General features: G+C 47.4%; 1 protein-coding gene across 1 annotated transcript in view; it reads right to left on the reverse strand.

Moving 5' to 3' along the window:
- Positions 1 to 13,431, reverse strand: part of DYNC2LI1 (dynein cytoplasmic 2 light intermediate chain 1) — a 69,732-nt gene that overhangs the window by 43,236 nt on the left and 13,065 nt on the right. Inside the window, exon 2 of the mRNA XM_078784204.1 lies at positions 12,342 to 12,430. The gene's annotated coding sequence lies outside the window, so the exon portion shown is untranslated. The remainder of the gene's footprint in view (positions 1 to 12,341; positions 12,431 to 13,431) is intronic.

Here is a 13,431-nt window from a genome sequence, read left to right on the forward strand (position 1 = left end):
AAGATGGCTGCCATAAGAACCCTTTTGATCATATGTAGGTGTATAAATGTGTGTTTATTGGATTAAGTATCCGCAAATATGTACATTTGGACACCAAAATTAACACTCTAGGTCATTTAGAAGCCAAGATAATGACAATTTCGGTTTTCAACAAACGCCATTTTGATAATCCAAAATGGCCGCTATAAAGAACTCGAAAAAAATGGAGACATATTTTTTCTACAACTTCTATCATCCCTAAAGACAACCCAACCAGTGTCCACAAATTAACATTTGAATTCAACGGGAAAACATTGGCCCCCCCACTACGAGTGGGATTGAAGAGAGTGAGGGAGTTTGTTCCAGAGGCGGGAGAAAAGAGGAATGAAGGAGTGAAGGTGAGCAGCGAGTCTTTATTTTGGCAGTTTAACCATAACAGGGTTGCAGGCAGATCTTGTGCGACCTGTAGGAATATTTGGGGGACAGAGCCCAGAGAGAGCTGGGGGAGCAAGGCTGGAGAGGAGTCGGTAGAAGACGGAAAGACCACCAACTTGCCTGCGGTGAGTAAGTGAAAGGCTCTCGGAGATAGCGTCATCGCGGGAGATTCCAATGATTCAGAATGCTTTGGTTTCAACAGCGTGAAGACGAGCTAGGTGTGAGGCAGGAGCACCAGCCCAGAGGGGAGAGCAGTACTCCATTGAGCTGCGGATGAAAGCCTTGTATCTGGTGAGGAGCTCAGGTGTGCCAAGGAAGGACTTCGCACGATGGAGGATGCCCAGTCGGCGACTGGCTTTGGAGGCCAGCTTGGAAATGTGGTTTTCCCAGGAAAGACAATGGCAGATAGTGAGACCCAAAAGCTTGAGTGACAGAACTTCTTGGAGAGGATTATTCAGAAAGTAGATGGGAGGGTTGTCCAGTCGGTCTTTTCGGAGAGACATCGTAAGAGTGTGAGATTTGTCAGGATTGAAAGACATGTTCCACTTGTTTGCCCAGTCTGTGATTTTGTACAGGTCTGCAGAGAGTGAGGAGGCTGCAGACTGCGGATCTGAGGGATGAGCAATGGAGCGGCAGAGAGTGGAGTCATCAGCAAAGAGATAGAGAGGATTTTCAAGAGAGTCAGAGAGATCATTGATGAAGACCAGAAAAAGCACAGGGCCCAGAACACTGCCTTGGGGAACTCCAGCCTGAACAGGAAGAGGAGATGAGAGAAACACATTCAGGGCCACATGTTGACTATGACTAGAGAGGAAGTCCGCCAGCCATGCGTGGAGATTTCCATGGATACAAAAGGAGGAGAGTTTGGTGAGCAGAGCGGGGTGCCAGACCGTATCGAAGGCACGTGATATGTCGAGGGAGACAGCTCTAATTTCCTGTTTGGCATTGAGGACCTCCATCCATTGTTGAGACAGCAGAAGCAGCATGTCCAGAGTAGAGTGACCTGGTCTGAAACCAAATTGATGATCAGAGATAAGCCATTGGAGAAGAGGAAAGATTTAATATCCGAAGCAATGATGGATTCCAGATGGAAGTACTGTACTGTGCAAAAGTTTGGATTATTCCAAAGATATTCATTCTTAAGGGTAAATTCATCTGATAAGTCAGATGTGTTTATTGTTGTAAATTAACAGCCTTTAGAAATGTGCGTGAAACAAACTGCTTCAATGAACAAGCATTCTGAGTATTGCGCTGCAATACATGTCCCCTACCGGCAGTCTGTCGTCCGGAAAACTGTTGGGGAAATTATCAAAGTTCAAAGTGCCATAACTTTGTCAAAAATGATCGAAACGTCGTGAAGTTCGAACTTAATCTGTAACTTATCATGAGGAAACCAGGTGCCAAGTTTGAAATCATTAGCATGAAGAGTTTAGACAAAAGGTCCGGAAAACTGTTCTTTGCGTGACGGACGGACAGACGGAGGGACGGAGCGCAAACCTATAGTCCCCTCCGGTGTACACCGGTAGGGGACGAATAACAGAAAAGTGTCATTTTATATAATCAGTTAATACTTTGTGTGGCCGCCAATTGCCTTCTTGAGTGTCATTACTCTTTTACCCATGCTTCATGTATACGAATGAAGCACTCTTACATTCATATTATGCCAAATATTCTTTAATATATTCCACAGTTTTGTAAGGTTCATTGGGTTCCTCTTGTTCTTCTGTTTCCAGGTAATCCCATATATCCTGGATGGAACTCAAGTCCTCAAGACTTGATGGAACTCAAGAACTCAAGTCCATATTCTAGGGTGGCCGTACTAACACCAGCTGTAACATTGTTCTCCAATACTGTTTTACCATATTGTAAGTGGTTTTGTGTCATTATCTTGTTGGAAATGACTCCTCTTCCAACTAAACGATTTCCACTAGGAACTGCATGGTGCTGTAGTATCTGCTTGTATTTTTCTTTTTTTAGCATCCCATTGATTACCTTTGTCACCATAGGTGGATGGAGGATATGATTTCACCCCTGTCTGTTTGCTGTTTGTCTATCTGTGAGGAGGATGTCTCAAAAGGTTATGTACCGATTGGGATGCAATTTTGTGGATGGGTTGGGTGTGTGACAATGACCAATTGTTTATGTTTTGGTGAAGATCTGGACACTTTAATTTTTATGGCTCCATTGACGGTCGCTGGAGGCATTATTAAGTGATTCTTCGCCATTGAGTTATAGGGCCAAAACGATACAACAACAACAACAACAGGCATTTTAAGGCCATTTTCTCTGCTAGAGCGGGGGTTAGCCTTGCGGTCCCCATGACAATTTTCTCCATTTTGCCCTATTTTCTGCATCTCTCCTTGTTAACCCCCCTGCCCGCATTTCTTCTTCCACCACCTTTAGCCAAGTCTTTTTCGGTCTTCCCCGTCCTCTACTTCCTTCTACATTCATTTCCATCACTCTTCTCAACCAGTCACTTTCATCCTTCCTCAACACATGACCAAACCATCTCAACCTGTTCCTCTTCACAGCATCCATAACAGGCTCTATTCCCATCATCTTTCACAATTCATCATTTGTCTTCCTCTCTCTCAACGATACTCCGCACATCCACCGAACCATTCGCATTTCCACCCTTTCCAGCCTTCGTTGCTGCTCTACGTTCATTACCCATGTCTCGCTCCCATAAATCATAACACTTCTCACACATGCAGCATACACCTTTCCCTTCAGCTTCAACGACACTCCCCACCTCGTCAGCACGCCACTCAGTTCCTGAAACTTCTTCCATGCACATCTCACTCGAGCAACCGTTGTCGAGTCTGATCCACCTTCTCCATTCAGCACGTCTCCTAGATAGCAAAATGTTTTCACACCTTCCAGCTTCACGCCGTCTCCAAGATCCAACTCAACATTTCCTCCATCTGCAGCTCCCTCTGTGCACACCTTACAACGATAGGGCCAAAACGATATCTCAAATATGGCACAATATCTCAAAAGGTTATAGACGGATTTGGCCAAAACTTGTTAGACAGGTTGGGTGTGTGAAAAGCCCATGTTAGTTCAATTTTGGTGAAGATCCAAATCCAGATAAGATAATTTTTTAATTTTCAAGTGTTTCTTCACCACTAAAAGATGTCGCCAAAACGATATATCGCAATTTACTTCAAAAATTATGGACGGATTATGACAAAGCTTGGTGGATGAGTTTGGTAGGTAACAAGAACAAGCTGATTAGATTTTGGTTAAGGTCCGGATGCAGATCTGGCCTATCAGTGGGATTCAAAATGTAAACTAAGCGAAGGTATGTGCAATACCGTGTGCTGTTCTAATTTTACATTCTGAGATAGAAGTGCATCTACCGAGTGACGTTCTGAGATACAAGCCCACAGTCACAGAGCCTCCCCCATGCTTAACAGTAGGCTGTAGACAATGTGTGTTGTTGTAACGTTCTTCAGGTCTTTGGCGTATGAACTAGTGTCTCTTAAATTCAAAAAGTTCAAACTCCGATTCATCAGACCAGAGTACCTGAATCCATTGTTCATTTGCCTAATCTTGGTGTTGCTTTGCAAATTTCAGTCTTTAAACCTTATTCGGTGGTCTTAGCATTGGTTTCCTTGCTGAAACACTGCCATGGAGACCAGCTGCAATCAGCCTCCTGCGCATAGTGCTGGATGAGATGTTAATATTCAGCCCGGCTCTCATTTTGTCAGCTGCTGACCTGACGTTGTTCTATCACGTAAGCTGAGCAACCTCAAGTGATTGTATTACTTTGAGGAGGTTCTTCTGCGTCTTTCTGGCCTTTTCTTGTCCTGTATTGAGCCAGTTTATTTCAGGCATTGCAAAGTATACTTCACATCATTGTACGAGTACATCTTCAGCCATGGGCGGACTGGCCATAGGGCATTTGGGCAATGCCCGGTGGGCTGGGACCGCTAGGTAAAAAATGGGCCGCTGGGCTGGATAAAAAAACTGCTGAAAAAAAAAATTGTCACGGAAAACTTCTGCCTCCATCCCCGGGGATTCCCCGCTAAAAATCAAAAGGTCAAAAGGGCATTATAATTACTAGCAACGGTAGGTCCCAATGAAAAGGCAAAATATCAGAAATTGAAGGCTTTTTTTATTTTACACGATTTATATAAACATCCGTTAAATCATATCACACGCAAATCATCAAAATCTAAACAGTATCGTTAGAATTTCAATAAAATCCACATCACTGTGCTCAGAGACTGGTGTGCAGCTGTGTCACGATCTTGTTCACCAGATCTGTATTCCTCGGACTGCCTCCGAGACTGGTGTGCAGCTGTGTCACGTCCTTGTTCACCAGATCTGTATACCTGGGACTGCCTCCGAGACTGGTGTGCAGCTGTGTTACGATCTTGTTCACCAGATCTGTATTCCTGGGACTGCCTCCGAGACTGGTGTGCAGCTGTGTTACGTCCTTGTTCACCAGATCTGTATTCCTCGGACTGCCTCCGAGACTGGTGTGCAGCTGTGTTACGATCTTGTTCACCAGATCTGTATTCCTGGGACTGCCTCCGAGACTGGTGTGCAGCTGTGTTACGTCCTTGTTCACCAGATCTGTATTCCTCGGACTGCCTCCGAGACTGGTGTGCAGCTGTGTCACGATCTTGTTCACCAGATCTGTATTCCTCGGACTGCCTCCGAGACTGGTGTGCAGCTGTGTTACGATCTTGTTCACCAGATCTGTATTCCTCGGACTGCCTCCGAGACTGGTGTGCAGCTGTGTTACGATCTTGTTCACCAGATCTGTATTCCTGGGACTGCCTCCGAGACTGGTGTGCAGCTGTGTTACGATCTTGTTCACCAGATCTGTATTCCTGGGACTGCCTCCGAGACTGGTGTGCAGCTGTGTTACGTCCTTGTTCACCAGATCTGTATTCCTCGGACTGCCTCCGAGACTGGTGTGCAGCTGTGTCACGTCCTTGTTCACCAGATCTGTATTCCTCGGACTGCCTCCGAGACTGGTGTGCAGCTGTGTCACGTCCTTGTTCACCAGATCTGTAATTCTTGGACTGCCTCCGAGACTGGTGTGCAGCTGTGTTACGTCCTTGTTCACCAGATCTGTAATTCTTGGACTGCCTCCGAGACTGGTGTGCAGCTGTGTTACGTCCTTGTTCACCAGATCTGTAATTATTGGACTGCCTCCGAGACTGGTGTGCAGCTGTGTCACGTCCTTGTTCACCAGATCTGTAATTCTTGGACTGCCTCCGAGACTGGTGTGCAGCTGTGTTACGTCCTTGTTCCCCAGATCTGTATTCCTCGGACTGCCTCCGAGACTGGTGTGCAGCTGTGTCACGTCCTTATTCACCAGATCTGTATTCCTCGGACTGCCTCCGAGACTGGTGTGCAGCTGTGTTACGTCCTTATTCACCAGATCTGTATTCCTCGGACTGCCACCGAGACTGGTGTGCAGCTGTGTCACATCCTTATTCCCCAGATCTGTATTCCTCGGACTGCCTCCGAGACTGGTGTGCAGCTGTGTTACGTCCTTATTCCCCAGATCTGTATTCCTCGGACTGCCTCCGAGACTGGTGTGCAGCTGTGTCACGTCCTTGTTCATCAGATCTGTATTCCTCGGAATGCCTCCGAGACTGGTGTGCAGCTGTGTCACATCCTTATTCCGCAGATCTGTATTCCTCGGACTGCCTCCGAGACTGGTGTGCAGCTGTGTTACGTCCTTATTCCCCAGATCTGTATTCCTCGGACTGCCTCCGAGACTGGTGTGCAGCTGTGTCACGTCCTTGTTCATCAGATCTGTATTCCTCGGAATGCCTCCGAGACTGGTGTGCAGCTGTGTCACGTCCTTGTTCACCAGATCTGTATTCCTCGGACTGCCTCTGAGACTGGTGTGCAGCTGTGTCACGTCCTTGTTCACCAGATCTGTATTCCTGGGACTGCCTCCGAGACTGGTGTGCAGCTGTGTCACGATCTTGTTCACCAGATCTGTATTCCTGGGACTGCCTCCGAGACTGGTGTGCAGCTGTGTCACGTCCTTGTTCACCAGATCTGTATTCCTGGGACTGCCTCCGAGACTGGTGTGCAGCTGTGTTACGTCCTTGTTCACCAGATCTGTATTCCTGGGGCTGCCTCCGAGACTGGTGTGCAGCTGTGTCACGTCCTTGTTCACCAGATCTGTATTCCTCGGACTGCCTCCGAGACTGGTGTGCAGCTGTGTCACGTCCTTGTTCACCAGATCTGTAATTATTGGACTGCCTCCGAGACTGGTGTGCAGCTGTGTCACGTCCTTGTTGAATGTTCACCAGATCTGTATTCCTCGGACTGCCTCCGAGACTGGTGTGCAGCTGTGTCATGATCTTGTTCACCAGATCTGTATTCCTCGGACTGCCTCCGAGACTGGTGTGCAGCTGTGTCACGTACCTGTTCCTGCCTCCGATAGTCATCGTCTAGGCGAGCCTTCTTTCTTGCAACAGCTTCCTTGGACGTTTTCGTTAATGAAGATTTCCGTTTGGGAGGCATTTTACCGGTTTATCTGAAACGGTACCCGCCCAGTAACAGGTACCAGAGAAAACAAATCGTTTGCGCAATGGGCTCTCCGATATTCGATGTGTTCACGGTTTGAATTACGTAACGTAATGTTTGTGACTTTTGTGTTCACGGTAGTGTCTGATGTGACGGTGTGAACGTAATTTCATAATGTTTTTCGTTTTTATTTTCGTAATCGTTTAATGAACCTTTAATGTTTAATGAACGTTTAATGTTTAATGAACATTTAATAAACGCAAGAATAATGTTTAATCTCTATATATAAAGGAGGAGTGTCTGTCTGTGTGTGTATGTGTGTGTCTGTCTGGATGTCCGCTTAAAACTCAAGAACTACACATCGGAGAAAAGTTTGGGACACAGATTCAGAATCAGCATAAAATCCCGGTGGTTTTAGGCTACGTTTTATTTTAATATCAATGGTTTTAAAAAACCGCGCCAGCTGCAATTCCATGGTGTAGTTTGTGGCGGCGCTAGACGTTCGGGGTGCATTGCAATGGTTTGTCGGGTTTGGCTGTGGGTCCAGAATAGCTCCAATTTCCTTAAGTTCTTCTACGTTTATTTTGATTCTTCTGTTACAACGCCTTCCTTATCTACCTTATATCCCCCCGACGAGGCCTCTACATAATTTCATGCGGCAGAATTTCGTGCATTTTGAGTGAAAGAAGTGAGACGAAGTTGAAGGAGGAAGAACTCGAAGAAGAGGCGCGATCACTCTGGAGGCCTTGATCGTGAGTGGAAATGGCGGGAATTGCGTTTGTATCGCAAAGTAAAGGATCTGCATTCATTTCTGAACTTGCATTGGTGGATTGTTATACATCTGCATTATTTTTCATAACAAAACTTTATGTTGATCTTGAAGGCTCCAAGCACGGACTATATATATATAGCCCTCATTGAGGTAAAAATAAAAGTAAAAATCCTGCTATCGCTTGCCAAGCTAGCCGTTCCCCTCTCCCCCTCCCCTCGCCTCCTCCCCCTCCCTCCTCTTCTCCCCTCTCCTCCTCCCCCTCCCTCCTCTTCTCCCCTCCCTCCTCTTCTCCCCTCCCCCTCTTCTCCCCTTCCCCCCCCACTTCTCCCCTCCCCCCCCACTCCTCCCCTCCACCCCCCACTCCTCCCCTCCACCCCCCACTCCTCCCCTCCACCCCCCACTCCTCCCATCCCCCCCCACTCCTCCCCTCCCCCCACCCTCTCCTCCCCTCCCCCCCCCCACCGTCTCCTCCCCTCCCCCACCCTCTCCTCCCCTCCCCCCCACCCTCTCCTCCCCTCCCCCCACCCTCTCCTCCCCTCCCCCCCACCCTCTCCTCCCCTCCCCCCCCACCCTCTCCTCCCCTCCCCCCCCACCCTCTCCTCCCCTCCCCCCCCACCCTCTCTTCCCCTCCCCCCCCACCCTCTCCTCCCCTCCCACCCTCTCCTCCCCCCCCACCCTCTCCTCCCCTCCCCCCCACCCTCTCCTCCCCTCCCCCCCACCCTCTCCTCCCCTCCCCCCCATTCCCCTCCCCTCCCCTCACGTTCCCCTTCCCCTCCCCTTCCTCCTCCCCTCCCTTCCCCCCTCCCTCCTCTTCTCCCCTCTCCTCTCCTCCCCCTTCCTCCTTTTCTCCCCTCCTCCCCTCTTCTCCCCTCCCCCCCTCCTCTCCCTTCCCCCCCTCTTCTCCCCTCCCCACCCTCTCCTCCCCTCCCCACCCTCTCCTCCCCACCCCACCCTCTCCTCCCCACCCTCTCCTCCCCTCCCTCTCCTCCCCTCCTCCCCCGTTCCCCTCCCCTCCCCATCCTCCTCCTCCTCCTCTCCCTTCCCCCGCCCGGCAATGCCGGGTACTTCCCATGGCCAGCTGTAGGTGGGCTGCTCGAGGGTTGGAAAACCAAGCAATCTTTATGTCTTGGCACCAAGTCATAAAACCAGAAATGTATTCCAAGAGGTTTTGAGAAATTGAAAATTGACAAAACGTCATGGAGGAAATGTACTGTGATATTGCTCTAAAATATACATGTTCTTTTCATCATATATTTGTATTATTCTTATTCAACCTGGGCGAAGCCCCCCCTCCCCCCTCCCCTCCCCTCCCCTCCCCTCCCTCCCCTCCCCCTCACCCTCCCCTTCACCTCCCCCTCACCTCCCCCTCCCCCTCACCTCCCCCCTCCCCCCTCCCCCTCCACTCCCCCTCCCCCTCACCTCCCCCTCCCCCTCCCCCTCCACTCCCCCCTTCCCCTCCACTCCCCCCCTCCCCCTCCACTCCCCCCTCCCCCCCTCCCCTCCCCCTCCCACCTACCCCCTCCCCTCCCCCCTCCCACCTACCCCCTCCCCTCCCCCCTCCCCTCTCCTCCTCCCCCCCTCCCCCCTCCACCCTCCCCCCTCTTCTCCCCTCTCCTCCCCCTCCCTCCTCTTCTCCCCTCCCCCCTCTTCTTCCTCCCCCCTCTTCTCCCCTGCCCCCCTCTTCTCCCCTGCCCCCCTCTTCTCCCCTGCCCACCCTCTCCTCCCCTCCTCCCCCATTCCCCTCCCCTCCCCATCCTCCTCCCCTCCCTTCCCCCGCCCGGCAATGCCGGGTACTTCCCATGGCCAGCTGTACGTGGGCTGCTCGAGGGTTGGAAAACCAAGCAATCTTTATGTCTTGGCACCAAATAAGAAAACCAGAAATGTTGTATACCAAGAGGTTTTGAGAAATTGAAAATTGACAAAACGTCATGTAGGAAATGTACTGTGATATTGCTCTAAAATATACATGTTCTTTTCATCATATATTTGTATTATTCTTATTCAACCCGGGCGAAGCCGGGTACCTCAGCTAGTGATCATTAAATGAATGAATGAATGAATGATTGTATGAATAATGCCATGGCGTCGCGTTGGCAGCAGTGACAATATAAAAATGTTTGCCAAGAATTTCAAAGAGAGAAAAGGAACTTTTATCAGCAATGTCGTCTATCCTGAAGTTCTAAGCTGAAGAAGAGGTACCGTACAAAATCATTCAATTCTTTTTCCTAAAAAAAAGCGTACAGTTGATATGACTAATCACGATTTGAAACACGATGGAATAATATTTACCGATATGAACAATGATGTGGTTTTTTAAATTGAAATTGTAAAAATACTGTTTAGATTTTGATGATTTGTGTGTGATATTTAACGGATGGATGTTAAAATAAATCGCGTCCCCCAATTGAAGCCCCGCCCTTAGGGCGGGTACCGTTGCTCTTAAGTCTTAATATATAATGGCGATACTGAAGCGCGGTGCTACGCGCGCTTGCTTGCACAACAAGAAGGAAGCGGACAACGCGCTGAGTTTAAGAGTCTTTATTAAAAGAGCTCACTGTAGCACTGGCGCGCTCCGGGCTGCGCGCCCGGTGTATATCCTGAGGCCACGCCTACCCCTCGGGCGTGGCCGCCGCCTACTTGGTGCGCAGAATGATGTCACCACGCCAGTGGGCTTTCGTGTCCGCCACAATACAACAATTTTTACCGCTTTGCTTTGAAGAACGGGAATGAAGGGGGAGGAGCGTGTTAATATGTCTGGTTGAAGGTTTTGGGCTGTGAGGGGGTTTGAAGCCAGATTTTAATATTACAGCCGCCATGTTGGTGCTCGTCATCACTGTGATGCGAAGCGAAAGATGCCTCAGAGCTGTTACATTCACAATCGCTATGTCGTATGTACTCCCGAAACGTGTTTCCTTCATTGTAAAAACTACCAAGTCAACAGTTAAAAGGATTTTGAGCCGACAGGCCTAGTAAGTTTAGATAGGTCTACTGACTACTAATCTAGTATTGATAACAATGTCGCGAACTGACTTACGATGCTAAATTGGACACTATTGTGTAAATTGGTCCAACCGAATAGTGGACACTATTGTGAGCAGCATTGAGCAGCGGTTTGACAGATCAGCAACATCAACATTGCATGCTGATCTCTCACTTCTTCACCCAAGGAACTTTGATCAAGTGCCATCGGGAGCTATGGAAGAGCTGCATAAACATTTGCTGAGATTTGATGATTGTGTCACTGTGGAACAACTACGAAAGGAACTGCGAAGCCTTGGAGAACAATGGTCAACACTGAAACAATCAGTAGCAGATGCTTATACAGTGCAGGAGGACAGTGAGTCTGAACAGGACAGGAAGACTCTGTCAAGTACATGTAAGTCATGTAAAGCCTGTCCTCTCTGCTGCTACAAGGTGCTCCTCAAGTTGAACCTCTTGACTGATGCCTACAAGAGCATTGGGCTTGCCTACAAGCTGCTGCTAACGCTGCCTGTGTCACAAGTGGCATGTGAACGATCTTTCTCTGTTTGAAGAGAATCAAAAGCCGTCTGCGAAGTACAATGACACAAGAACATCTTGAGGCGTTCATGTTGATGTCTGTGGAAAAAGGGATCCGGGCCAAACTTGAAACTAAGGATATCATTGATGGTGTGGCTGCCAGAAGCAGCGAACTGCGCAGGCACCTACTCTCTCAGACATGACATGTGCTCGTGTTACTGAAAATAAATGTAATTTTTAGTGGATTTTATTTAGTTTTTTTTTCTTTTCAAGCATTTTGTCTATTTTCTCAGATAAGCAACATATAAATGAATAATGGGCCGACCTAGGTGAAGGATGCCTGGGCCGGTTTTAAGACCCAGTCCGCTACTGAACTTCAGCTTTACTGCTATTTTCTTCATAGTGTGCCCTTCTCACCAGCGTTTGGATCTTCACATGCTGCTCTGTTGAAAGTTGCTTCCTTGGTGCCATTCTGAACCCACTCATCGATTTTCAACCGAGGCAACAAGCTGATGAAAATTAATTTCACATATTCACTAATTTGCAACTTTTATTGTGGCCCTCTTCGGGAAGGGAGAGGGCAAAGCTTGGCTTACGTCTTGGCCCTTTCCACGTCACATTTAAAGGTGGATTTTTTTGTCAGGAATCAAAACAATTGTAGATATATATTCCTTATGCATAGTGGAAATTGATACACAAAGGGGCAACAGTTGCCGCGGGACGAGACTACAACGGTTGCAAGTATTCGTCGTCACACGATCCTGCACCATTTGGCCCATCATTGCCATGGTGCATAAGCAGGTTAATTTTTGCTACAGCTATAAACATCAATCTTCTTGATGGTGGTCTAAAGTCTAAATAACCTGATCTGGATCGGGTAACCCATCTTGTTATGAAATAAGGGCCAGAGAAAATCAACAGAACGTTGGTTTAATTGATTTAGGTATGCTAATCTCCGTGACAAGCAAGGATAACCTGACACCTCTGATGATAACCCGTCGTCGGAGCAAAATAGTTTTAGGTGTTAAACCTTCAGAAACAAAACACAAAGTGAAGGACCTGATACCCAACAAAGCATTTTCAGATATAAAAGCTCTAAAATCAGAAGGTGAAAAGCTACAGAATGACATTCATATACATCCTCAGTTACCTTATTGTATTTGTGGTGATTGGGATTTTTAAAAGGCTGGAAAATAACGTCCCTCCACCAAGTTCCCACACATGGGCAATGTCTTTAACCTGAAAATATACCGTCACAGGTGTGTAAGCATGGTTTCAAACAATAAACAAGAGAACATTGACAGCATAATTAATAGCAAATGACACGTTGCTGTACACTTGTATCCATTAACATCATAAGACGTTTCAAGTGTAAATATGATATCCATTTCTATTATTATCATCAATAATGTGAAGATACAATGATCACTTTAATGGGGGTAAAGGCACTGTTGTCTCGAAGCAGACTAGCTAACCCCTCCCAGCCCGTTTTGTTCTGTGAAGAGACAACATTTTACATCTGTTTTGTTTCAGTGCAAGGGGCTAGTTTGTTCTGCTTTTGTCCTTTGTGTAGCCCCCACTTCGAGTGGCCTTGTAGGCGCTTTGTGGCGGGCAAAATCCCATAAAAATATAAAATGTAAAAATCACTTTTGTCCTCTTGTTTGTAATGTATTCTATTAATTATTCCCTCAAAAAAGTCATGAATTAATATATCTTCTTGATCGATTCCCCAAAACACCTGTGTTTGGAGGCTAGTTAAGTAAGATAATATGTGTCTCCCTACTCTGTCTTCCATATCCCAACTGGTAGAAAGTGTATCATCTTGCAGGCTCTGCCAATATCAAGACGGAGATGGTGCCCAAGAAAAGGAAGTTACTTCAACTGTATACTTAATTACAAGTTAAACTGTATAATATATATATATACATAGTACATACATATATATATATATTGTTGCGAATATGGAATTTGGCCTCCATATCCGCTTGTAAATATTCCCCTATTTTCTCCAATACTCCCCAACTTTCCCCAATCCCCCATTCCCTAGTCCCATTGCATGTAAATAACAATCAGTAGAGCCGACCTTCCCCTTATTCCCCCATTAAATGTCGTGCCCAGGTCCACCGCACCACACGTAGACAACTTTCGGACATCTTCCTAGTTATTCTTAGTCTATGTCAGTTAAGGCCTCGTTTCCATTAATTATGACTCTTCGTTGCACCAGAATGTGATTATATGGC

The sequence above is a fragment of the Myxine glutinosa genome, chromosome 9 (assembly GCF_964187855.1).
Source record: "Myxine glutinosa chromosome 9, kmMyxGlut1.1, whole genome shotgun sequence".
NCBI classification, from domain to species: domain Eukaryota; kingdom Metazoa; phylum Chordata; class Myxini; order Myxiniformes; family Myxinidae; genus Myxine; species Myxine glutinosa.